Genomic DNA, 24861 nt, shown 5'->3' on the forward strand with positions numbered 1-24861 from the left:
GTTTTTCTGTGCCTTCTAAAAATGCGAGGTCACAAAGAATCTTTGGCTTGGCCAGGGAAGATTATATTAGGTTGGTGCAAAAGTAATTGTGATTTTTGCCATTGAAAGTAATGGAAAAAAATTCACAATTACATTTGCACCAACCCAATAGTATACTATTACCCCTTATTCTATCCACCATACATCTTGTGGTAGCAAAGCACTTGATCTTTAATATCTAATTTGGAGCTACACCATATCTCTAAAATTACAGAGAAGTTCAGAATTTAAAAGTAATTATCTAAGAATCAATGCTGTGATGAAAAACAACCAGGCTCATATTGATATGTTTTTTCTTTTTTTTCTTTTTTCTTTTTCTTTTTTTTTGAGACAAGTTCTTGCTCTGTTACCTAAGCTGGAGTGCAGTGGCATGATCACTGGTCACTGCAGGCTCGACCTCCTGGGCTCAAATGATCCTCCTGCCTCAGCCCTCTGAGTAGCTGGGACCACAGTCGTGCACCACTATGTCTGGCTAATTTTTGTATTTTTTGTAGAGATAGGGTTTCACCATGTTGCCAGGGCTGGTCTCGAACTCCTGGGTTCAAGTGATCCACCCACCTTGGCCTCCCAAAGTGGTGGGATTACAAGTGTGAGCCACCATACCCCACCTTGATATGTAGTTTTAAAAAAGAACATAATTTCATAACTATGCCTATCTACATTTCTGAAGATGTAAGGCTTAAAGAGGGGCAGTAATGAAAACCAGGAAAAAAATAGAACAGATGAGAAAGGTAGGTTATGTAGCTTTTGGACATACTACAAATTCAAGCTTGTCTTCTTGAATTTTTTCCTAAGCATAAAATACAGGTACAGTGGCTTGTGATATCTATCAGCTGAGCCCAATCAGAGTCAGAGAACATGGAAATCCATTGATGTTGTCTATACAAGCCAGGATTCCCAGTCACAAAGCAGTATAAGGAGTAGTTTTGCAAGAGCAAACAGCATAGCCTATACACTGTAGGAGAAGGTCACGAAGGAAAGAAATGAAAACAGAGGATGACAGACTTCTAATTGATATAACCTGACTTAAGAATTCAACAATTAAATTCCTTAATCATATTATTAATTTTTTAAATCCTATGGTTGTTAACCTAATAAGAGTATCTGTCTCATTGTTTATTGAGAGGATTAAATAAGATGATTCATGTAAAGTCCACAGCACAAAACCTCATGTATTGGCAAGCATTCAGTAATGCTAACTATTGTTATTTTGAACTATTGCTTGCTGAAATAATAACTAGCAGTTTTGCCTTGTATGTTGTAAAGAACATTCATATACTTTATCTCATCTGTTTCTTGTGATAACTTGTCAAATAGGTAAGTAGACATTATTACAATTGGAGGAAGAAGTTAAGTGACTTGACCAGTTTATTAGTAGAAGAACAGTGGTTATAACTCAGTCTTCAGACCCAAAATCCTATGAACTTTCAAAAAAAAAATCACAATACCAATGTAAACTCCATTCATGAAAAGACAACAAATCTCATGCAAAATTATAAATGGAAAAAGACCCTAAACAAATACATGCAAATCAGTTATAAAATAATATGCTATGGCCGGGCGCTGTGGCTCACGCCTGTAATCCCAGCATTTTGGGAGGCTGAGGTGGGCGGATCATTTGAGGTCAGGAGTTTGAGACCAGCTTGACCTACATAGTGAAACCCCACCTCTACCAAAATACAAAAATTAGCTGGGCATGGTGGTGGGTACCTGTAATCCCAGCTACTTGGGAGGCTGAGGCAGGAGAATCGCTTGAACCCAGGAGGCAGAGGTTGCAGTGAGCCGAGATCGTGCCACTGCACTCCAGCCTGGGCAACAGAGCAAGGCTCCCTCTAAATAAAAATAAAAATAAAAATAAAAATAAATATGCTACTAATAATTCCAGTGACCAAGTAAGATTTAGTCCAGGGACATAGCACAATGAAAAGTAATCTAATAATAGATTAAAGGAGGAAAATCATATTAGTAGATGTAGAAGAGGAATTTGATTTAGTCCAATATCTACTGTTAAACTCTTAGTGAAGTAAAAATAGAAGAAACATCCTTAAAGTAAACAGAAAAAAGAGCTGTTCGTGGTCCAATAATGAGAATGGTATTATGACCCAAGAGTTTTGATTAATTGAATTTCATGTCCTTGGTTGGAAAAAAGAAGAAACCTATTAGGAGTCAATATTAAAAATTATATTAGCTATTTAAAACCTAAAGATATTCTTTCTAGTGTCTGAAATAAGATGAAACTATTTTCATTATCACCAGTTTTGGAGATTCTAGCCGATACAACAAGCAAGAAAATAAAACAAAAATGTTCATTATAGATAGGAAGAAAAAACTATCATTATTTTCAAATGATAGGATTTTATGAATAGAATAGCCAAGAGACTATACATTAAAATATTCAAGGTAAAAAGAAGCTCAACTCATTGGTACATTTTAAGATTACTATGTACAAATAAAAAACTTTCTCTTACATAGCAAATTATATATGTGATGGATAAATGTGGAATATTAAAGATAACCACAGATTCTTTTCAGCTCCTTTCATGAGCAGTGGCATTGATTTCTACACTCTCATAAATCTGGGCTGGCTTTGGACTTGCTTTGACTAACACAATGTGTGGGAATTGAGGCTATGTAGCTTTGAGTCTCAGTTTCAAGAGGTGCTGCAGCTTTCACTTTGGTTCTTTTGAAACACTATTCCATGATGTGAAGAACTGCAGTATCTAGTCTAGAGTCCTCTGGATGAGTCCAGTACTATCCTCTAGTCTCTAGGATAAAAGGCCATGCGAAGCAGAAATGAGCTTAACCAGCTGATACCCACTAAACTAATCAGCTAATAGCCAGCACCAACACCAGACATATGAGTAAAGCCATGCTAGGAAATCCATTGCCAGTGAAACCACCAGGTGACTACATCTGTATCAATGACCCTGGTTAGACCAGAAAAAGTGCCCTTTTCCTAGCTGAGCTTAGTTCAAATGTCCAATTAACAAAATGTTGAACAAATAAATGGGTATTGTTTTAAACCATTAAATTTTAGAGTTTGTTATTCAGTTATGTATAATTGGTACAAAAATATTCAAGATTTACAATAGCAATAAAAACTAAAAAGTGTCTAGGAAGACATTTCTATAAAGAGCATTATGAAACATACATGAAAGATACAAAACAATATATGAAGAAACACATACAGTATTTTTTGGAGGAAAGATGATAAAGATATCAACTTTCTCCACAAATAATCTATATATTGAGTAAAATGCCAATCAGAATCCACCACTGACAAAATTGATAATAAATTTTATATGAAGAATGTTGAAAATAAAATTTGGGAAAGAATAATAATGAGGAATGCAGTTATTTATTGCTGTCTAACAAAATGCTTCTGAATTTAGTGGCTTAAATCAACAAAAAAAAATTTGCTCATGAATCCGTAAATTTGGTAGGACTTAGTTAGAACAACTGTCTTTTCTCCTGGTGGCATGAGCTGGAGTGGGCCTGGAGGACTCACTTTTGAGACAGACACTCACATAGTGGTGAGTTGGTGCTGCTGACTGTTATCATCCCCAAAGGAAACCTGTATTCATTAAGCAGCCATTTCTCTTCTGCTCCACTTCAGTCTTGGACAACCACTAATCTGATTTTGTCACAATGGATTTACCTATCTTGGGTATTTCTTATATATGGAATCTTATAATGTGGAAAAAAAGAGGAAGATAGTAGATATGCATGTAGTAGACATGAGCATATTTTTCCTATATATTATTAAATAAAAATGAAAATGGCAAAATTGTCATATTACATGTATTATCTAATCACACTTCGCACATATGTATATATAACTAAAAAGCGTGGAAAAATATAAGCCAAAGTTTTAGAGCAGTTATTTCAGGAGCTGGTATTACCATCCCAAAAAAACTAAACATGTATTTATATTGTTAAATACAAATTTAAAAATTACACATTAATTAACTTCATAGTCAAAAAAGTAAAGATATTTTCATTAAATAATATTTCAATAGGAAGAAATGAACTATTTAAAACATTGGTGAGCAAATCCTAATGAAATAATGGCTTTAGGCCAGGATCATCAATGGCTGCTAGCAAAAAAGACAACCCGATATTCCATGCCTTCTACTGCCAGTACACATCACCACTTACAAAATATTCTAGCCAAAAATATAAAACCTTAATCAGATTAAGACTTTATCTCTCAAAAAATAGAGCTATATCTCAAATTTCAAAGAGGCAGACTCAGGAAATTTGATTTTGAACTTAGCCAACTCCTGTTACCTCCCCAGGTCTCAATGTCCTTGTTCTTGCAAAAGCAAGAGGGATGAACTCTCAAAAAAAAAATAAAAATAAAAAACCCGTAGGCCCTCCTATGACTCAACCACTTGATTCACATTTTCACACGGAAATTTTGATGTTTCAATGTTCTCTATTGGCTTAGTACTTTCATGTGTTCTGTCTTTATTCATAACTTACGGGAAGTATGGGGAATGAGAAACATGTTCCAAGGCAAAACGGGGAAGCCTTCAGCAAAATCCAGAATGTGATAAACTCTAGGGGTCAAATGACCTGGTTCCTTCAAGAAATAAGAGGAGGAGGCAGGGAATAGAATCCTGTTATATATATTGTGCCAGATGATTCTTTGTTGTTGGGGGCTGTCCTGTGTTTTGGAGCTTTTAGCAGCATCCCTGCCCCTATGCACTACATGCCATTGAAACTCTCCCCCTTTCTCCTCAACCAAGTTATGACAACGAAAAACATCTCCAGACATTGCTAAATGTCTTCTGGGAACAAAATTGCCCCAGTTGAGAACTAAGACTATAGATTTTTTTTTTTAAAAAAAGGAGATTTAAATGACGTAGCAAAAAATGCATCTTGCCTACTAATTTGTATAAACCAACTGTAAGGAAGAATTATGAGATAATTGGAATTAGATGTATTTGAAAAAAGACCTATTCCTTTAGTGATATATAATGAATGGTATATTCTTGGTTAAAATGATATACTGTCTTGTATTGCTTCAAAATAATACCTTTGAGGTTGGTGAGTAAATGGGTAGCTGTATAGATAACATGGGATTGACTATGTGTTGATAATAACTGAAACTAAGTGATGAGTACATAGGGTGGGTTCATCATGCTGCTCTCTAACTTTTGCTTGTGTTTGAAATTTTCCATAACAAAATGCCTTAAAAATAATATTCAGTAAGTACCAGAATATTGTAATATTCAGTGACAACCAGAAGGAATAGCTAAAAAGAGATGAAAGTGTAGCTTCCGGGAGGGGTAGGGAGAGGAGAGGGGACTGCTTCTTTTTAAAACAAACCTTTTAGTACTACTTCACTATGAGGACTATGTGCATGGATTACTTCAAAGAACAACAAAAAAATAATTACAATCCCCAAATAAGCAAACAAAACATTGGAGAGATGCCATTGATATGAATATTTTTCTTGTAAAAATGGAAGCTTAGTTATATAAAATTTCTACATATAGAAAGTAAGTTAAATGACACCATGAGGAAGCAACCAACTGAGCCCAGATGTGGAACACTGGACACAGCACTTGACTTTCTTCTGAGGCTGGCCTGGCTATCTTCTTTTTCTTCTTTACCTTTTTTATTGAGCATGTTAAGAGAGCCAGGGCCCTCTGAGGAAGAAGGATTATTTCTTGTCTTTCTTGTTGTATGTGGAAAGCAGGCAAGGGAGGGCTGTCCCCTGAGGCACAGCAGCCTCTTTCTAACCCAGTGAATGAACCACAGGGCAAACTAGAGTTTGTCTGCTTACCCAATCATCTCTTGCTTAGGGAGTAAGAAGCCTTTTTGTTTGTTTTTCATGTCTCTTGGTCTAAGCTGCATTTTCTAGTTCAGTTTTGATCAAAGCATTATACTGGGGGAGAAGGAAACATTTGTCAAGCTATTACTAAGGGGCTTATATTATCTCTTATTTTGCTATTAACTGTTGTTTGTAACTGTTGTTTGTGTGATACTTTGGCAGGGAGCCCAGAATGAACAGAGTAAATGGATTCTGATACCAAAACCCTATCCTGAACTCTAACAACTTTCACAGTTACAAGAAAAACAAACATATTTCTTTTGACCTACTATTCATAAACGTCATGTCAGATGCATAAATATTATGCCTCTGTGGTAACAATGAGGGGTATTCTGGCATTCCTAGGAGACAAATCAGCATAGTGACCCAAGGCCAATGTGGGTGAACAGGCCACCAGGATAATGTAATTTGAAAGGTGCTCTAAAGGCACTTGCATTCTAAGGTTTGTTCACCAAGGTTCTAGGCTACCATGGTGCCTAAAGCCACCACTTTGAGAGTTAACCCTTTCTGTAAATGCATAATGTCTCCAGAAGCTTTCAGCTAAAATACCAATGTGTTATTTTGGAGAGAGAACACATGAACTCTGAGCATTCACAAATTGCCTAAGCATGAACCAGTTTATCAAGTCATTTAAGTTGAGAGAAAGGTCCTCAAGGAAGGAATTACAAAATTGTGCTTTTTATGGGACGTCGTGAGAAAGCTCAGGGAAGTTATGAGGGTAAGATTAGTGGAAGGAAGAAAAATCTGAAGACACTTGGGAAGGTGTGCCCAGGGTAGGTAGAATCCTGGCCAGAGACGGCATAGCAGAAGGACTCAGAGTCTGGAGCAACTCTGTCCATTAGCACTTCCTGCAATGATGAAAATGTTCTATAGCTGGGCTGTTCAATATAGTAGTTATTAGCCACATGTGACTATAGAGGACTTGAAATGTGGCTGGTGTGACTGAGGAACTGGAACTTTAAATTTTATTTAATTTTAATTAATATAAATTAAAATGTCAATAGCCAAATGTGGCTAATGGCTCCATTATTGGATAGTACAGGTCTAGATGAAGGATATGGGGATGGGGGGTGGGGGAAAATCATAGACAGGCAATGTGGAATAGAATTAAAGATACATTTTGCTTAATTCACACTTTATATGGTACCACTTTTCATTTCTAGGCAATAGATTTACAAATTACAGGTTATATTATATTTAGCAAATTAACCTATATTATGAAATAGCTGTACAGATTAAATAGACGGATGAGAGTATAGCCATATTAATTAGATTTGCCATGTCCTACATGATCTTATTTTACTCATATGCATGCTGTCCAATGAAGGAAAAGAAAACATTGACTCAAAAGTGTTAAAAAGGGTATCCTTTGTTTAATGTTCAAGAAAGGCTGCAATTACTTTTCATAATATACAATTGCAAGTTTTGTAATTTTTTTCTTTCTGAATAATGATTATTTTTCTCCATTGCAGAGCAAGGCAAGGGTCACAGTCACATTCACAGAACCTCATTAGGGTGGATCCACAGGACATACTTCCCACTGCTCGCAGAAGTATTACCACCCCTTGGAATAATCAATCAATCAAACCAACTCAACAATCTTTCTTTTAATGCTAGTGGCACATATTGACATAAAAATAAAATTTTGCTTCCTGGTGGAACATGAATAATAAAAGTATTTTTAAAGTTGTTTTAATCAAGACTTCACTATTTAGAAAGTATTAATAAACTGGCACCAGAAAATTTCCCAAAACCACTAGCTAGTTGTTAGTGGCCACAGACCTAGAGGAGAATAAAAATAATCTCTAGGCCCGGCCTGGTGGCTCACGCCTGTAATCTCAGCACTTTGGAAGGCCGAGGCGGGCGGATCACAGGTCAGGATATCGAGACCATCCTGGCTAACACGGTGAAACCCCGTCTCTACTAAAAATACAAAAAATTAGCAGGCGTGGTGGCGGGCGCCTGTAGTCCCAGCTACTTGGGAGGCTGAGGCAGGAGAACGGCGTGAACCAGGGAGGCGGAGCTTGCAGTGAGCCGAGATCGCGCCACTGCCCTCCAGCCTGGATGACAGAGCGAAACTCCGTCTCAAAAAAAAAAAAAAAAGAAAAAAAAAAAATCTCTAAACACAACTGAAGCCAGAGAAATCTTTTTGTTTTTGTTCTGGAGGAGACAGCATCCCCTTTGACATATTTGGAAGGTTCTCCTAATTAATGTGGCAGTACATAGGTGTCATTGCTGAGTCAGATGGTTGCTCTAGATGTAGAATTTTGTCAAATCTTCATTTCATGCCATGTGAAAATCCAAATGCCACCACTTCAAGATTTTCTGTTACCAGAGTCCTTACATTCTTGTGGTCACCTATGACTCTAAAATTCTCTTTCCTCTGAATTAATTGGCTTGAATCATGAATCTATTGCCGTCTGTAGTTTGTGTTTTTGTTCTGCCAAACCAACTATGAACTTCCTTTCCACAGATTTCTGCCATCACCAAGTGTGTGCATCAGAATTGCATATTTTATTTATGTATAAAGTATAACCTAGGACTTGGCAGGGGTGGAGGATCCTGTTTCATGACAGTAAAATGGGGGGAGACCCACGACCTGATAATACCCATTAGGGAGGGGGGTAGAAAATACTTATATTTAAGTATTAGTTAAAATTTTTTGTTTGTTTTTTGGAGCTGCTCTATATGATATTTTTTAAAAATTTCACTTTCCAATATAGTTTATTATTAGTGTATGGAAATACTATTGATATTTAAATGTTGACCTTGTAGGTTGAGGTCTGGGTAAATTTACTTATTAGTTTTAGGACTGTACCCCCAGCTCCACTTTTTAAGAAAAGTTCCTTCAGATTTTCTATGTAATCATTTCATTTGCAAATAGAAACAGTTTTTTTTTTTTTTGGTTTCTAATTTGTATGCCTTTATTCTTTTTCCTTGCTTATTGCACTGGCTAGAACATACAGTACAGTACTAAATATGAGTGGTGAGAGTGGAAACCCTTGGCTTGTATCTGATCTTAGAAGAAAAGCATTCAGTCTCCACCATTAAGTATGATGTGAAAATTTTATAGATTCACTCTATCAGGTTAAGGAAGTTCCCTTCTATTCCTAGTTTGCTGAGACTTTTATCATGAATGACTTTTGAATTTTATCAAATGCATTGATATAATCATGTGTTTTTTTCTTCTTTAGCTTGTTAATATCGTGTATTACATTGGTTGATTTTCAAATATTCAATCAACCTTGCACTTTTGGGATAGACCCCACTTGGTAGTAGTGTACTACTCTTTTTGTATATTGCTGGTTTGATTTGGTAATATTTTATATATTGACCTATAATTTTCTTTTCTCATATTGTCTTTGCCTGGTTCGAGTATCAGGGTAAAACAGGCCTTACAGGATGAGTTGAGAAGTGTTCTCTGAATTTTTTGGAAGATACTTATAGAATTAATGTTATTCTTCTTTAAATCTTTGGTTGCATTCATCTGTGAAATCATCTGGGTTTGGAGCTTCATTTTAGGGAAGTTTATAAAGTATAAAATAAATTTCTTTATTAGATATGGGAAAATCCAAATTATATATTTCATATTAGGTGAGTTGTGGTAGCTCATGTTATTTGAGAAATTGGCCCATTCCATTCAAGTTGTCAAATTTATGTTTGTAGTATTTTCTTATTATCCTTTTGGTATCTGCAGAGTCTTTAGTAATATCTGCTATTTTGTCCTTGTTATGAACAATTTGTATCTTCTTTCTTTTTTTGTGTCAACTTGGTTGGAGGTTTATCAATTTTATTGTTGTTTTCAACAAGTCAATATTTGGTTTTGTTAATTTTCTATATTATTTTTCTGTTTTCAATTTTACTGGTTTCTACTCCTATTTTTATTATTTCCTTTATTCTGCTCGCTTTGGATATATTTTGGTCTTCATTTTCTAGTTTAACATAGGTACTTAAATAGTTCATTTGAGAAATTTATTTTCTTCTAGCATAAGTATTGAATGCTATCAATCTCTCTTTAATCACCACCTTAACTACATCTGACAAATTTTGATATGTTGAATTTTCATTGTCATTCAGTTCATAAGATTTTCCAATTTCCTTTATGACTTCCTTTTTGATCTACGAATTATTTAGTAAAAGGTAAAAGATTTATATGATTTGAAGAGAAAGCAGAGCATACCTATGAATTATTTAGAATTGTTTAATTACAAGGTATTTGGAGATTTCCTAGTTATCTTCCTGTTATTGAATTCTAGTTTAATTGCACTGTGATCAGAGAACACATCTTGTATTGTTCTATTTTTTAAAAATAAATGAATAATAAATTTCTTAAGGTTTTTGTTGACTTAAGATATGGTCTGCCTTGGTATATATTTATGTGCACTTGAGTAGAATGTATATTTTGTCTGTTGGTGGGATGTTTTATAAATGTTAACCAGCTCATTAGTTAATAGTGAGTTCTGTTTTTCTGTATTGCTGTTAATTTTTATCTACTTGTTCTATCTACTACTGAGTGAGAGTGTTGAAATCTCCAATGGCAAATTTAATTCTATCAATTTTTGTCTCATGTATTTTGAGGCTCTGTTATTGGGTAATAATACATGGTTAAGATTGTCAAGTCTTTTGATGAGTTCATCCTTTTATCATTAAGTAGTGTCCCCTATTATCTCTGAAAATCTTTCTTAGCTCAAAGCTTTTTTCCTTCTGAAGATGAATTTGATATATAGCCAATCCTGATTTCTTTTGATTAGTATTTAGGTGTTACATTTTTTTCTATCCTTTTATTTCTACTTTACCTGTATCATTACATTTAAAGTATAGATTGATTGTAGCATATAGTTAGGTCTACTTTTGAACATTCTGAAACCTGCTTTTTAATTGGTGTATTTGCAGCATTTACACTTTTAATTTAATTATTTATATGTTTGGATTTAGGTCTACTACTTTATTTACTTTTTTTTTTTTTTTTTTTTGAGACAGAGTCTTGCTCTGTCACTCAGGCTGGAGTGCAGTGGCGTGATCTCGGCTCACTGCAACCTCCACCTCCCGGATTCAAGCAATTTTCCTGCCTCAGCCTCAAGAATAGCTGGGACTACAGGCGCGCACCACCACGCCCGGCTAATTTTTGTATTTTTAGTAGAGACGGGGTTTCACCATGTTGGTCAGGCTGGTCTCAAACTCCTGATCTCGTGATCCACCCGCCTCGGCCTCCCAAAGTTCTAGGATTACAGGCATGAGTCACCGCGCCCGGCCTACTTTATTTACTTTTTAAATCTTGGTTTCTTCTCACTTTTGTTCCACTATTTCTACCTTCTTGACTTCTGTTGTGATATTTGCATATGTTTGGATGATGTTGTGTCTAGGCATAAATTCCTTTTAGTTTATACTATTTTGAAGTGCAATGAACTTGAATTCATAAGTTCACATCTTCTTCCAAATTTAGGAAGTTTTTAGCCATTATTTATTCAAAAATTTTTTCTGCTCTCATTCTTTGTCCTCCTCATTTGCTATTAATATATCAATGACATGAATGTTAAATCTTCTAGTATGGCCCCACAAGTCTCTGAGACTTTGTTTATTTTTTTAACATCATTTTTCTTTTTGTGTGTATGGCTTAGATAATTTCTAGTAATCTATCTTCAAGTTCACTAAAGCTTTCCTCTGTCACTTTCATTTTGTTATTGAGCTCATCGAGTAGCTTTTTTATTTCGTTGTTATACTATTTGGCTCTAAAATTTTATTTGCCTCTTTATTATATATTCTGTTTATATGCTGAGACTTTTTATCTTTCTGTTTGTTTCCTGAATGCTTACCTTATTTCTTAGAGCATGGTTATGAGAGCTGCTATTTATAGGCATTATCTAACAATATCAATATATCCAGGTAATTTTGAAATTAACATACACTAATTGCCTTTTACTTTGTAAGATGTTGAAATGTTTCTCACATTCTATGTATCAAATAATTTTGGATTATATCCTGTATTTTGAATATTTTGAATACTTCATTATGTGACTGTAGGTCTTGTTTATTTTCTATTTTTTTTAACTTTCATTTTAGGTTCAGGGATGCATGTGAAGGTTTGTTATACAGGTAAATTGCATGTCATGGGGGTTTGGTGTACAGATTATTTCATCACCCAGGTAATAAGCATAGTAACCTGATATGCAGATTTTCTGTCCTTTCCCTCCTCCCACCCTCCACTTTCAAGTAGCCACAAAAAGAATAAAATACTGATGAATACAGCTAACCATGGAGTTGAATGGTCTCCACAATGAAAATTATAGAACACTGCTAAAAAAAATTAGAGATGACACAAACAAATGGGAAATCATTCTGTACTCACGGATGGGAAGAATCAGTATTGTTAAAATGGACATACGGCCAAAGCAATTTATAGGCCTTGTTTAAATCTTATGGAAAATATTTTTTCTTTTAGTTGGACAATTAAACTGGTTATATCCAGGTTCTTAACCACCTTTTTGTAGACGGTGGTTCTATGCCTGTTCTGTTTTTAAAATCTATTAATATGTAGCACTTTTCTTATTTGTCCTATGTGTGCACCATCAGTGGCCAGTTTGGGATCCGTTCAGTGATCTATGTTGTAGTTCAGTTCTCAACTGAATCTTGCTGTTTAGGATTAGATCCATTCATTCACAGTTTTAAAGTGAGACTAAAAGTTTGCACACAATTTATGAGATGTTTTTCTTCAGCTCTGTCCTCTCTGTAATATTCCTGACATTTTCTGATTCCTGGTATCCATCACCCACTACCCTCCATTCCTGTGGCAAGGAACCTAGGGACTTAGTCTCCCCACTCTTAGAACTTGTACATTTCTTAGAACTGCCTCTGCATCTGGCCTAAGTCATGATAGGATAGAGAGAAAAAAAGCAGTGGATTGCCTTGCACATTCTTGGCACCACCAAGAATCAGACCATCTGGCCAGAGAGAAATTTTCCCCTTCTTCTGCTCATTGTTGTCATTACCATCACCACAGCTGTAAGAGTGCCTGGGAGTTGGGGTGATTTGCACACGTATTAATCTAATTACCTGTTAGAAAAACAAATCAACACACTTCAGAGGAAGATAATAGAATCCAGATCTCTACAATGTGTCATTCTTCATGTCTAGTATATAATAACATAGCAGGAAATGAAATTACTGGATGATTAATTGTAATTTGGTTTTAAGTTTGTTAGGCAAAAGGTTGGTTTTCAGTTTTATTTGGATGAGTATGTAGAAAGCCCAAGATGTTAACCAAACCCCCGCTGCAGACTCTAGACTCTTCTTTGTAAAGCAGAGCAGCCAAATCTCTGCTAAGTTCTTTTAGCTTTCCAGTTGTTATTTTCCACTGGGACTCTTGGATCCAAACTCTGCCCTTTGACAACTGACACCAACAAACCTGCATCTTTCTGCTTGAATTGTAGGTGAGACATACAGACTGGAAAATATATAAAGTGGAAAAGCCTAATATACCTACATTACACAGTATAATTCCCTCCTGGTATCTATCTTCTTTTGGTCATGCTACAGTGACGTCAACGTGTTGTTTCTTAAATTTTGTCCAGACTTTATGATTGTTATCTATGGAATGGTTTATCTACCATAAGCTACTCTGCAAATATCAGAACCAGAACTGCTAAATATATTTATTCATTCACTTGTCTACCACCTGGATTTATAATATGTAAATATTTTGCCATTTTTTTCATTTAATTTTTGAAAATAAAATCTTATAGAATTGAAGTCTCATTTGTATTATTTTTCATAGCTCATTCTGTCTTCTTCCCCACGGACAACCAATATTTTAAGATTGGTGAAGAGCCTCCCTGCTCATGTTTCTGTACACTTACTGTCCATATGTATCTTTATATAAAATACATTTACAGAAATTATTTTATGCTATATTATTTTGCAACATTTTAATATTTTCCAGATCTTTTTATATTGTAGATCTAATTTATTCATTCAAACTACCAGATTATGATTTTAAAGCTCTTAGTAGTTTTCTCTGTTGCTCTTTGGGTCAAGATTGTATTTTTCTTCTGGGCAAAACTCTAATGTCCCCTTCCAGTTATCCATAGGTAAATCCAAAATGCCATTCTGTATTGGAAAAGTTAGGAATAAAGAAAAATTCAACTGTTCTATTATAGGAACCCTTGACTCTTGTGGGCAGAGTGGCATCCCTACACATTTTATGATTTCATGTTGATTAAGTAGGGGGAGCAATGAAAGGTAATGGTCCCTTTAGGGTGCTTCTGTCTATGGGAAGTAACCTGTTGGCAGTAAGCGTCAACATTAAGGAGGATCGAGATCAGTTGAGAGACTTCCAGTGAAGAGATACGACCAATTGTCTTTAGGAGGAGAAATAATTAATTCCGTTTTAAGCTTTCTGTCTCCGACTCCCCATTTCCCTTTATAATGCCCCAGTCTTCAGTAAAGTATTACTGGACACTGTGGCCTGGACTTTGGAGAGCTGCAGCAGCAGAGATCTGTGGAGCAGCTGCCTGAATTGACAATGGATATCCAACAACCAACACAGAGTTGTGGAACATGTACATGCAATCATTGAAAACCTTAAAAACACCTGGAGAAGGAGCCCTAAAAAGACTGGATATGAATGTTGTGCAAGTAGAATGGGAGATTTTGATTATTGTATTTGGGGAGTAATGGGAAGAACACTGTAGACTTGTAACATACTTAATAAAAGGACAGAAAAATTGATTCAACCCAATAGTACAAAACAACCATCTCCAAAATTATTCTCATCATTTAATTTCATTTGACAACTTCAGAATGCTTGACACAATGCTTCAATTACAGCAGGCATTTCTACAATGGAATTTTCTGTACAATTATGAAATTAACAATGCTTCACTCCCTTAATGAGTTCAAGTTCCGGGTAGAGGAAACACATCCATACTCAATAGACATTCATGGCCAACTGAAGATCCCAAATTGTCTTAAAATATATAGTTCAGTGGGAAGAAAGAAATGCTTAATTTCCAAGTATCCTTTAAATTGGAAAATACATTTTTTTTTACTTAAATGAACTATAAGCACTTTGTTCTGAATTCTACAGGAATTGTTTTCTACTAATTAATCTTTAATGTATATGTTTAGTGCCTGTGTTCACATTTTTCAGGATACTTCTGAGAGTCCTAGAGCCCTGTGAATTTATTACTAAGAAATAACCAAAACAGCCCTCGAAATAGTGGTTTTTATTTTTATTTTAAATCAAATAAAGTGCTCTTTATTAAATGATTTTTAGAATCATTAGTCTCCTTTTTCTTCAAATGTCCACGGTATTCATGTTAATTGAACCAGGTCACTCTTTCTCAATGTTTGTAAAAATTTTCCTCTTAGAGATGAGATGCATGTTTTTCTCAAATGATAGGATTATTTATACTTACAATTACTCACAGAAAATCTGGCTATAGCCTCCATTGCCAGATTGTTTATTAATGAGTAGATTTTGAGAAAAGATATTTTATTACCATTTTTATGTCTTAGGGACCTCATCATTGAAGCTAAACTTCTAATCTTCCTTACAACATAAAGATAATTTTACTTATTGGAAGCTTATGTAACCTAAAATTTAGATTTTGACAACTGTCTTGCAGTTTATAAATATTATAATAAAGAAATCTATACCAGGATGGTTTAAACTCTTTAACTTATAAACAATAACTGAGAGAATTCTTGGTATGATCTAGATGACATTCCAGTTGTTCTTTTGTGTTTGTAGATACAAGTCAAGGATCCCTAAGTTATTCTAAAGTCATGCCCATTGTTCTTCGAGTCTTGGCTTCTGATAATGTCTTGATTTGCTTGAAGTACAGTTGGTTTGTTTATTAACCTCCTTATTGTTAAGATGATTCAATTAAAAATGTCCCAGTCATTTGACAACTTAATCAAATAACTTCAGACAGAGATAACATTATTATGAAAATAACTCAGGGTAATTAAATGTAGAGGGACTGAGTAGCTCCTTCAGATAAAGTCATCGTGGGAGATCTCTGAATAGAGGACATTTCAGCTGGGATCTAAACGTCAAGCATGAGGTGGTCTCTCAAAGAAAAAATGGAAAGAAAAGCATTCCAGGAGGAAGGAAGCAGAAATATAAAGGCCATCAGGTAGGAATAAGCTTTGTTTGCTTGAGGAATGACAAGGAGGCCAGTGAGATGACTAAGGTGGGAGAAGTCGCCAATGCTATATGAAAAGTGGACACGGCCAGATTACACTCAGCCTTGCAAGCTGTGAGGATTATATTATATTATATTATTATATTATATTATATTATATTATATTATATTGTATTATATATTATTTTAGAGACAGAGTCTCACTCTGTCGCCCAGGCTGGAGTGCAGTGGCGCGATCTCGGCTTACTGCAACCTCCACCTCCCAGGTTCAAGTGATTCTCCTGCCTCAGTCTCCCAAGTAGCTGGGACTACAGGTGCCTGCCACGATGCCAAGCTAATTTTTGTATCTTTAGTAGAGACGGGATTTCACCATGTTGGCAAGGATGGCCTCGATCTCTTGACCTCGTGATCCGCCCACCTCAGCCTCCCAAAGTGCTAGGATTACAATGTGAGCCACTGCGCCTGGCTGGAGTTCTGATTTTACAAGCATGGAATCACGTGTCCAAGATATGGTAGAGTGAAAAAACCATGCTTCAAACAGTCTGAATAGAAAGATCCCCTTAATATAAAATTGTATATTCATTTTCATATGTGTCTGTAGGCACGAAGATACATTGGGGCATATGTTCAGAGAAATGCTAACATTGGAAACATCTGAGTGCTGAACTTCAGGTGACAATTATGTTCCTTTTGTATTTTTCTGTACTGTTTGAATTGTTTACCAAAACAACAAAGCCATATCAAATATGCATACATAAAAAATGAGCCATGGTCCTCTTTGACTAAGATTTAATGTTAAGACAATATTGACATTATTGTGGCTTCCAAACTCACACAAGATAGAAAAAAAATGGATTTATAAAGAAAAGTTTGTTGGATTTTATTAATAAATGTAACAGTAAAATAACCTATGCTTTTTGGGGGAGTTTTCAATGATTATGGAAGATACAAAAAGCACCAAAAAACCTACAGTGCACAGAACATGAACAATCAAGAAAATTCCCTTATTATGTACCAAAATAGAATTCCCCACATACGATTGGTATTTCCCTCAACTTCTGGAAAGCAAAAAATGAATGGGAGGACATTAAGCTGACAGAAGGCAGAAGGTGGAAAAAGGGTGAATAGTATTCACGTTACACATTAATTCAATTACTCATTCCTTTGACACAGATTTTAAAATAATCTAAATAAACAAGGGTTGCGTGCAAGAAGTCTATTTGAATTAGATTCTCATGGATGTAAAAACAAAACACGACCGCAAAGGGAAGCAGGCAGGGCTGAAAGACAGCACAGAGGCTACTAGCTTCATAACAGAATAGTCAGACTTAGGGTTTCCATATTCTACCAAAAAATAAATGGGAAATCTTCTTTTTGCATCTACTTCTCCCATCAAAACCTTTCCATTGCTTTGTTTTATGTCATCTTGTTTTTACTTGTACATATTCACCTTTTGTTACATCCTCATATTTCTGTGGTCTCTATGGAGTCCTGCTTCAGAGGATTCACTTGAACCAGCTTTGAATTTGCATGTAACTACCTATTGCCATAGTTCCATGGAAAACCACTAGGAGAGTGTTATTATTCCAAAGCTGGATTACTTCCATAAATAATCTAATGAGAGCTTCATTTTTTTCTGCCTATGAAAGCCAGTTGAGTTCCATTCCATTTATGGAAAAAAGGCTTTTCTGTTTCTATTCAATTAAGCAAATGGCTGTCTTTTGGCAAGGAAAGAAGAAAAGCATTAATCATTTCCAGTTCACCATATCAGGATGTTTACTCACAAAAGACAAAGATTCAATTATATCTTTCTTATTATGACCTCCAGGTATTTTTCTCAATGTGACAGTTCTATAACTCTTCAGAAGAGGCTATTTATGGATATATCCTACTTAGAAGAATAGAATGTGGGCAATAGCATAAGAACACTTTGGCACCACTTTCAGATAACCTGATGCCTGCATTGGTCCATCATGACTGGAGGCATTCATTTGTAATAATAAATAAAGTCTGATGGTAGTCCTTGAGGATGCTGGTTGCTTTTTACCCTTTCCCCAGTCACCATCCCTCTAAATGTAGTAGACTGTTGCTAGGATTGGATCTTATCTCTGGCCATATTGAAATCTATCCCCCAACTCTTCAAACTTAGCTCTCTTCTTCTATCATGTAGGATTGCACCTGACCTTTTGCCCACCTGGGTTTCATGGGCTTAGACTTCACTCTTAATTCTTGCCCGAGTAGCTGCTGGAGTTGGCTTGGCAACCATTGCCAACTGAGTTCCCTCTTAGGCTCTGTCTCAGCAACAGTGTAAGTAGAACTGAGGCTGGTACCTAGACTATGGTGGGCTGATTCGTAGAGGCTGGGTTGGACTGAATGGAGAAGAGGTAAAACTGCGAGAAAGAGAGTGAAAAACATGAAAATCCATCAGTCAATATGTGAGTATGAAGAAGACAAAAGCCCATGTTTGTGAAGAGCTACACTGCTCACCAGTGACTTTCCATAAATACCTGTCCACCTCAGCATTGAGATGAGATAGAATTTTCTCATCAAATGCTGCAGTTGTTAGCTGAGTATGCTTTTTTCTTAGCCAGCTCTGACTACTAGTTAAAAATACTAAAAGGGGCTGTGTTATTTGAAATTATTGTTTAGCATTTCTATTTGCAGAGCCTATTTTAAGGAGGTTAAACCACTTTTTAATTTAACTAGTTAGGCTCCTATTGGATAGTGATGAGGTACCTTGACTACATTCTGGAACTAGGCATAATCTTCAGTAAACTGATATTAATGTATTTTCTTACTTTTAAATTCTTTTCATAAAAAGTTTCTTTATTTAAACACAATGTAACAAAGCTTTTTTAAAAGAAAATATTTAAAGTAATATATATACTTTTAAATATAAAATTGTATATATACCTTTGTCATTAATTCATAACTTCTGGTAAACACAGCTTAATTTAACCTTGGCTTTATTCTTAGATTTTGATTGAATGCTTCTTTTATCTTACCCCGGATCATTTCATAAAGTTGTTACATAGACTTCTGGGCTTATGCAAGTTATTTTAAAAGCCATTGTAGTCGCTCAGAACTGGCATCACACATTAACTTCCAAATAAGGGATGTTTTTTGGTCTGTCTTCTTTCATAAGTTTCTGTTGAAATCTTTCGTTTATATAACAGAAGAACTGAAAAAGGGAGAAAAACATGAAGGTCATTTTATGCTGGTAGCACAAAAACTGGGTTTTTATCTAATCATGTGGAAGTGCTTTTCTCTCTGGTGTTAAATAAATGAGAAATATATAATTTCTCATTTATTTATAATGATTTATAATTGAAAGCTGGTAGCTATATATTATTCAAAATTCAAAATAAACTACAAGTCGTTGCTTTTTAAAAATATTGTTCTTGAAAATGTATTCTCAAGTTGATGGTGTGAATTCAAACAACGCATATGTAAAAATAGAAAAAGAAACAAAAATGCCTAGACTTTCCATTTGGTGGTTAGAACATATCCTTGACCTCTACCACAAATGGGTGTGTCTATCCATACATCACTGGGCCGTTTCAAAGAGTTTCCAGATTAGTTGGGAAGCTTTGTCACTGAATGTAATAAATAAAGCACATATTTAGAGTTTAGAGTTTTTCTCTTTGCAAATAGCAAAATAAATAAATAAATAAATAAAAAATTAAAAAAATAAAAATATAAATAAAAAATAAATTAAAAAGAAAAAAAAAACACCAAACGAACAACAAAACAACGACCCCCCCCCCTTTTTTTTATTCACAGGACGACAAAATCCTCATATAAGAATCTCAGGAACATAAACATAAAGCTCTGCTCATAGGGGCATAGCCAGTTGTTCCTATTGCCCTTTTACTGAAGTGCTGTCATTGTCTGGGGTAAATACCTGAGGTTTATTGCCTCACGCCAAGGAAATCAAAGACGCAGGCACACGAAGTGAGGTTAAGAGTGGAAGATTAACAGGCGAAAGAAAGAATAGCTCTCTCTGCTGCAGAGAGAGGGGTCCCAGAGAAATGGGTTGCCGGTTCTGTGGTGGAATGCAATGGGTTTTATAGATGAGCTTGAGGAGGCGGTGTCTGTTTTACATAGGGCATAAAAAAATTGGCCAGACCAGGTGTGCTATTTGCATAAGGTGCAAAAAACTGGTTAGTACAAGGTGTGCCATTTGTAAAGCATGTGATAAAACTGGCCGCCCCACTCTAACTTTTTATTATGCTGATGGGTTCTTTGCCTGGCAGGTGACATGTTGCCTGGTTCTTTACTGTACATGTGGTGACAGAGAAAATGGAAGATGGCGCCTCCATGTTGAACATACGTGGCTTCCAGTTAGCCCTTTTCTATTGGCATGGCTGCCAGCATTTACCCAGGCCAGCTTTCAGCTTGCTTATCTATGTCTGCAGCTCAATTTTTCAGGCTGCTCTTTGTTAGAAAAGAAATGATTTTGGAGCTGCTTTTTGTTAAAAGGGAAGCCTTGCCCAGGACTCCTTTACCCTCACTATCTGCCTAAATAATTTCTTTCTATCGGCCGGGTGTGGTGGCTCACTCCTGTAATCCCAGCACTTTGGGAGGCCAAGGCTGGCAGATCACGAGGTCGAGAGAGATCGAGACAATCCCGGCCAACATGGTAAAACCCCATCTCTACTAAAAATACAAAAATTAGCTGGATGTGGTGGCATGCACCTGTAGTCCCAGCTACTCGGGAGGCTGAGGCAGGAGAATCGCTTGAACCCGGGAGGCAGAGGTTGCAGTGAGCCAAGATCGTGCCACTGCACTCCAGCTTGGCGACAGAGCGAGACTCTGTCTCAAAAAAAATAAAAATAAAAAAAATTCTATCTTCTGTGTCCGTTCCTTGTGTTGAATACCTAGCATACTGTATCCCTTTATCCAGTTCTAATTTATATATAACCATATACACTTAAAATTATAAAAAATAAATGTTCCAGCTTCTTTTGAGGAGTCCTCTGGATTTCCTTTTTGTCACATCTCTTAGTTACTAATCACCCTTTTCTCTGCTTTCTTCTCCTTTATTGCCAATCTAGAACCACAGCTGAGAAAAGTTGAGTTGCTTCTCCCCATAGAACCTAGCACTGACTGCTCTAGTATTCTGCATAGTGGAACCTTTGAGAATATCTGGAGACAGGATGCTTGGCATGAAGGGTTGGAATCACCAAAATAGTGGGGTCACTCCAATGGAGTTAATGTCTTATTTCCTTTTCCTGAAAGACAATGAAAATGTATTTACTTAAAATATTAAAAAGATCATTTATGAGCATTTTTCTTATATGGAATCAGTGGATACAATCAAAATAAAATACAATCAAATCAAGAAGTAATGGTAGGCATGTATTATTCTACGAGTGTGCATATTTAATAAAAATATAAAAAGCAAGCAAACAAACAAAACCCACTCCAAAACTTTAACGTATTTATAGATATTTAATTATTCTTCTCTGTATCATGCTCCTTCCTGTTCCTATTATAAATTACAACAAGGCAAATTGTTGGCTTATGTGTCAGGGTATTTTTACTCTTTGTAATGACAATTTGCATTTTCTTTTTCAATACTATGGAGAGGAAATGAGCTCTTGGTATAGTGTCCCAAGGATATGAACAATTCAGGCTAACATGCGGTAATTTTCCTTTCCGACAAATAATAAATGGAAAAGGAAACTGGAGTTGTGACTAAATGTAATGCTTGAATAAACATGTCACTCAGTTCAGGGGTCAGCTCTAGTCATAGTCTTAATTATTATTATCAAAACTGAGTTGTGATTGTTGGAGTGGAATTGTTTCAATTTTTATGTCAAGACAGCTAAAACATCACATTCATAGCATCAAATGTCCGTTTGGCAGTTTATGATTATTGTCATTTACCGTATAAATGTACTAAATTATTTTTGAATACATAGCCATGGCTTTTGAGATGGCTAAAGGATACTCACTTTATTCTAATGAGAAAAGGAAAGAATGAAAGTAATTTATCTACTGATTTCTTTCAAGGTTTACACAAAGTCAGGGCCAGGTCTTAGTAAGTTCGCTGGAGCTTATGAGGAGCATGCTTCTTTGCCACAGTAATAAATGTTCATTACCTAAAAGCAGAAAGGAAGGCATCTCCTTCTTTATCAGCTTCTTGGTTCCTGGATTTGCTAGCATTAGAGCAGGAAGGAAGCAGCTGCCCAGATTCTAGTCTGAAGGCGTGCTGGAAAAATAGGTCTTTCTTATTTCTTTAAATGAAAGAGAAAGATTCCCTGGTCAGTAGGCAAAAAATTGTAGCTGCCTTTAGACTTATTCACACCAGTAAAGAAAATGGTCCACAAATATCTTCCAGTTTGTTCATGTTTACTCTGTGCATGTGTGTGTGTGTGTGTGTGTGTGTGTGTGCATGTATGTGTACCTGAGTTTATTTTCATATCATAGTCATCAATATATTTTTGGAAAACTAGTCCTGCAAGATGATTTCTGAAAACTCCTCTGGTCTTACAGCATTTCTCTTCTTGAAGAGTCATAATACCTACTAACATAATAAAGGTACTGGAGAGTCTCAAAGTAAAGAAACACTTGAACTTGATTTGACCCAGAATTTCCCTAGCTTCATTTGACCATGAAGCACTTTTTCTCATAATGATTAATAATATTTCAGTTCTGTAAACATATTTAAGAAATGCTGAATTAGATGATTTTTCCGAAGAAATTCGAATGAACATAATACTCTAATGACAGAGGAATGTAAAAATATAGGCACCTGCCAGTTTCAATGTCTCTGCCGGCTTCTTTAAGCTTAGCTTAGTCAATTCCACTTCCCAAAGCCTAGATCTGCTAAAGTTTTATTAGGCCCACAAACCCCGTAAAATTCTTTCTATGCAAGTAGCAGCTGATAAAGGGGCTCGCTAAGGTTTTTTATTTTTATTTTTTAATCTTAACTAGAGTGTTCCTTTTCCTGTAATCCGTTGCCAAGCCAGTTCTGTTAGGCGAGTCAATTAAATTACTTCCTGTCTCTTCTATCGTCTTCTACCATCTGATACTCAGTGACGTTGGGACCAAAAAATGTAGTTTTTTCTAAAAACATACGCTCATCCCAGGGAAAAAAATAGCAATGAAGAAAAAATGTTCCTCAGCTATCTGAGGATTCCAGTCCTTGGTGGTACTTGCAAACAGCAACAAGCTACATTTAACAACACAAATCCGTTTGGTGTCTTACATTACTCTGTGAATAGAAATTTGGGCTATTTTCCTCTAAGACAACAGGAAAAGGTCTGAATTTCTTTGATCTTTGCTTGACGGTGAAAAAAAAAAGTAAAGAAAAGCACAGAGTTATTAATTAACTTCTGTGAAAGATACTTTATTTGATTAATGGTTCACAGCTAAATTTAAATTAGGGGACATATGCTGAATGACTACATGTTTACCCAGATTATTACCAGGTATGCTGCCAGGAATTTTATTAACTTGTAGGCTACTTATGATCTCTCTTCCCTCTACCCACTCCACAAACAAACACCAAAGAACTGGTCTACCAGAGTCAGACTGAAATCTTGACTGAGGACACAATGTAAATAACTATTAGTGTGTTTGAAATTAAGACAATGGATATCTTTTCCAGGTCATGGTGCACACATGGATTTTTGACTTTCTTAACAGAGCACATAACACAACAATGATTTGGAGTTGTCTGGATTAAATCAGATGGCAAAACCTGGTGATCAACATAATAAAAATTCCCTTTCCCCCTTCTTTGTCATTTCAGACAAAACTCTTGTGTGGATATCAGCTAGAAGAGGGTAACTACTGTCTTAAAAGAGTATTTCTTTTAAATCTTTTTAGTGTAGAAATGTCATAATACACAGAAGTAGAGAGACTAGTATGATGAGCTTTCATACACTAATCAATCTGTTAAAGAGCTAACAACATTTTGCGGATCTTGCTCTCTCTCTTCATTCCTCCCTTTTTTTTCTCTTGAGTATTTCAAGCAAATCCCAGAAATCATGTCATTTTGCAGCATGCATCTCTAACTGGTGAGCCTTTTTTATTTCATAACAAGCATGCCATTGCTCAATCTGACCATTGAAAATAATTCCTGAATTTTGAGTCTATATAAATCTCCTCTATTTTCCCCCAACTTTTACCCTGACTCAACTCTTGATCACTTCTATCCCCTCAAAGACTCTCGTTTCTAGGAATGAGTAGATCCACGAGGTGGAGGGCATTTTTGCCTTCAATCCAAAGCATCAACTTAAAGTCATCACATCACTTCCAAATTTCCCTAACTCTGAACTCTGCTGCTACTACTTTAGGGCATAGTTTCAATATCCACGGATTGAAAGCAAGGCCAAGTTATTTTGGTGACAAGCCAGAGATGAAATTCTAGAATGCATTCCACCTAGAGTCTGCTTCCCAAGCCCTTCAGGAGGCACACAGCAGGAAGTGGACTTAGCTATTGGTTACAAAGCAGGATTTCCTCATAGGGAGTAAAGTGTTTTCTTTTCATAAATATAACCTATTTATTTATATTTTCAAGTAATCTATTGCAGCCTTAGTTGTAGTAGGTCACTAGTTCATGCCTTCAATAAACTGTCATTTAGTGCTTACTGTGTGTGAGGCATTGCACTAGTAAAGAAAGAGGATATAAAACAAAAATCACTGCATAGAAAATAAAGTGCAGTGGGAATTTGGAAACAAGCTGTTTTTTACTTGAATTCATGATGGTCAAAAGGTGCATTTGACTTGGGCCTTAAAAGACTTGTAGAATTTGAACAATTAGAGAGGAAGAAAAGCCATTGTGGGGGGAGGAAAGAGAGAGCAAGGCACAAAGGTGGCAAA

General features: G+C 35.8%; 1 long non-coding RNA gene across 1 annotated transcript; it reads left to right on the plus strand.

Moving 5' to 3' along the window:
- The first annotated feature begins 6383 nt into the window (after nucleotides 1-6383).
- LOC130541408 (uncharacterized) lies at nucleotides 6384-7551 on the plus strand. Its single transcript, XR_008955459.1, has 2 exons — nucleotides 6384-6654; nucleotides 7354-7551. It is a non-coding gene; the product is annotated as an uncharacterized LOC130541408 (long non-coding RNA).
- The last annotated feature ends 17310 nt before the right edge of the window (nucleotides 7552-24861 follow it).

The sequence above is a fragment of the Pan paniscus genome, chromosome 2, assembly GCF_029289425.2.
Source record: "Pan paniscus chromosome 2, NHGRI_mPanPan1-v2.0_pri, whole genome shotgun sequence".
Taxonomy (NCBI): domain Eukaryota; kingdom Metazoa; phylum Chordata; class Mammalia; order Primates; family Hominidae; genus Pan; species Pan paniscus.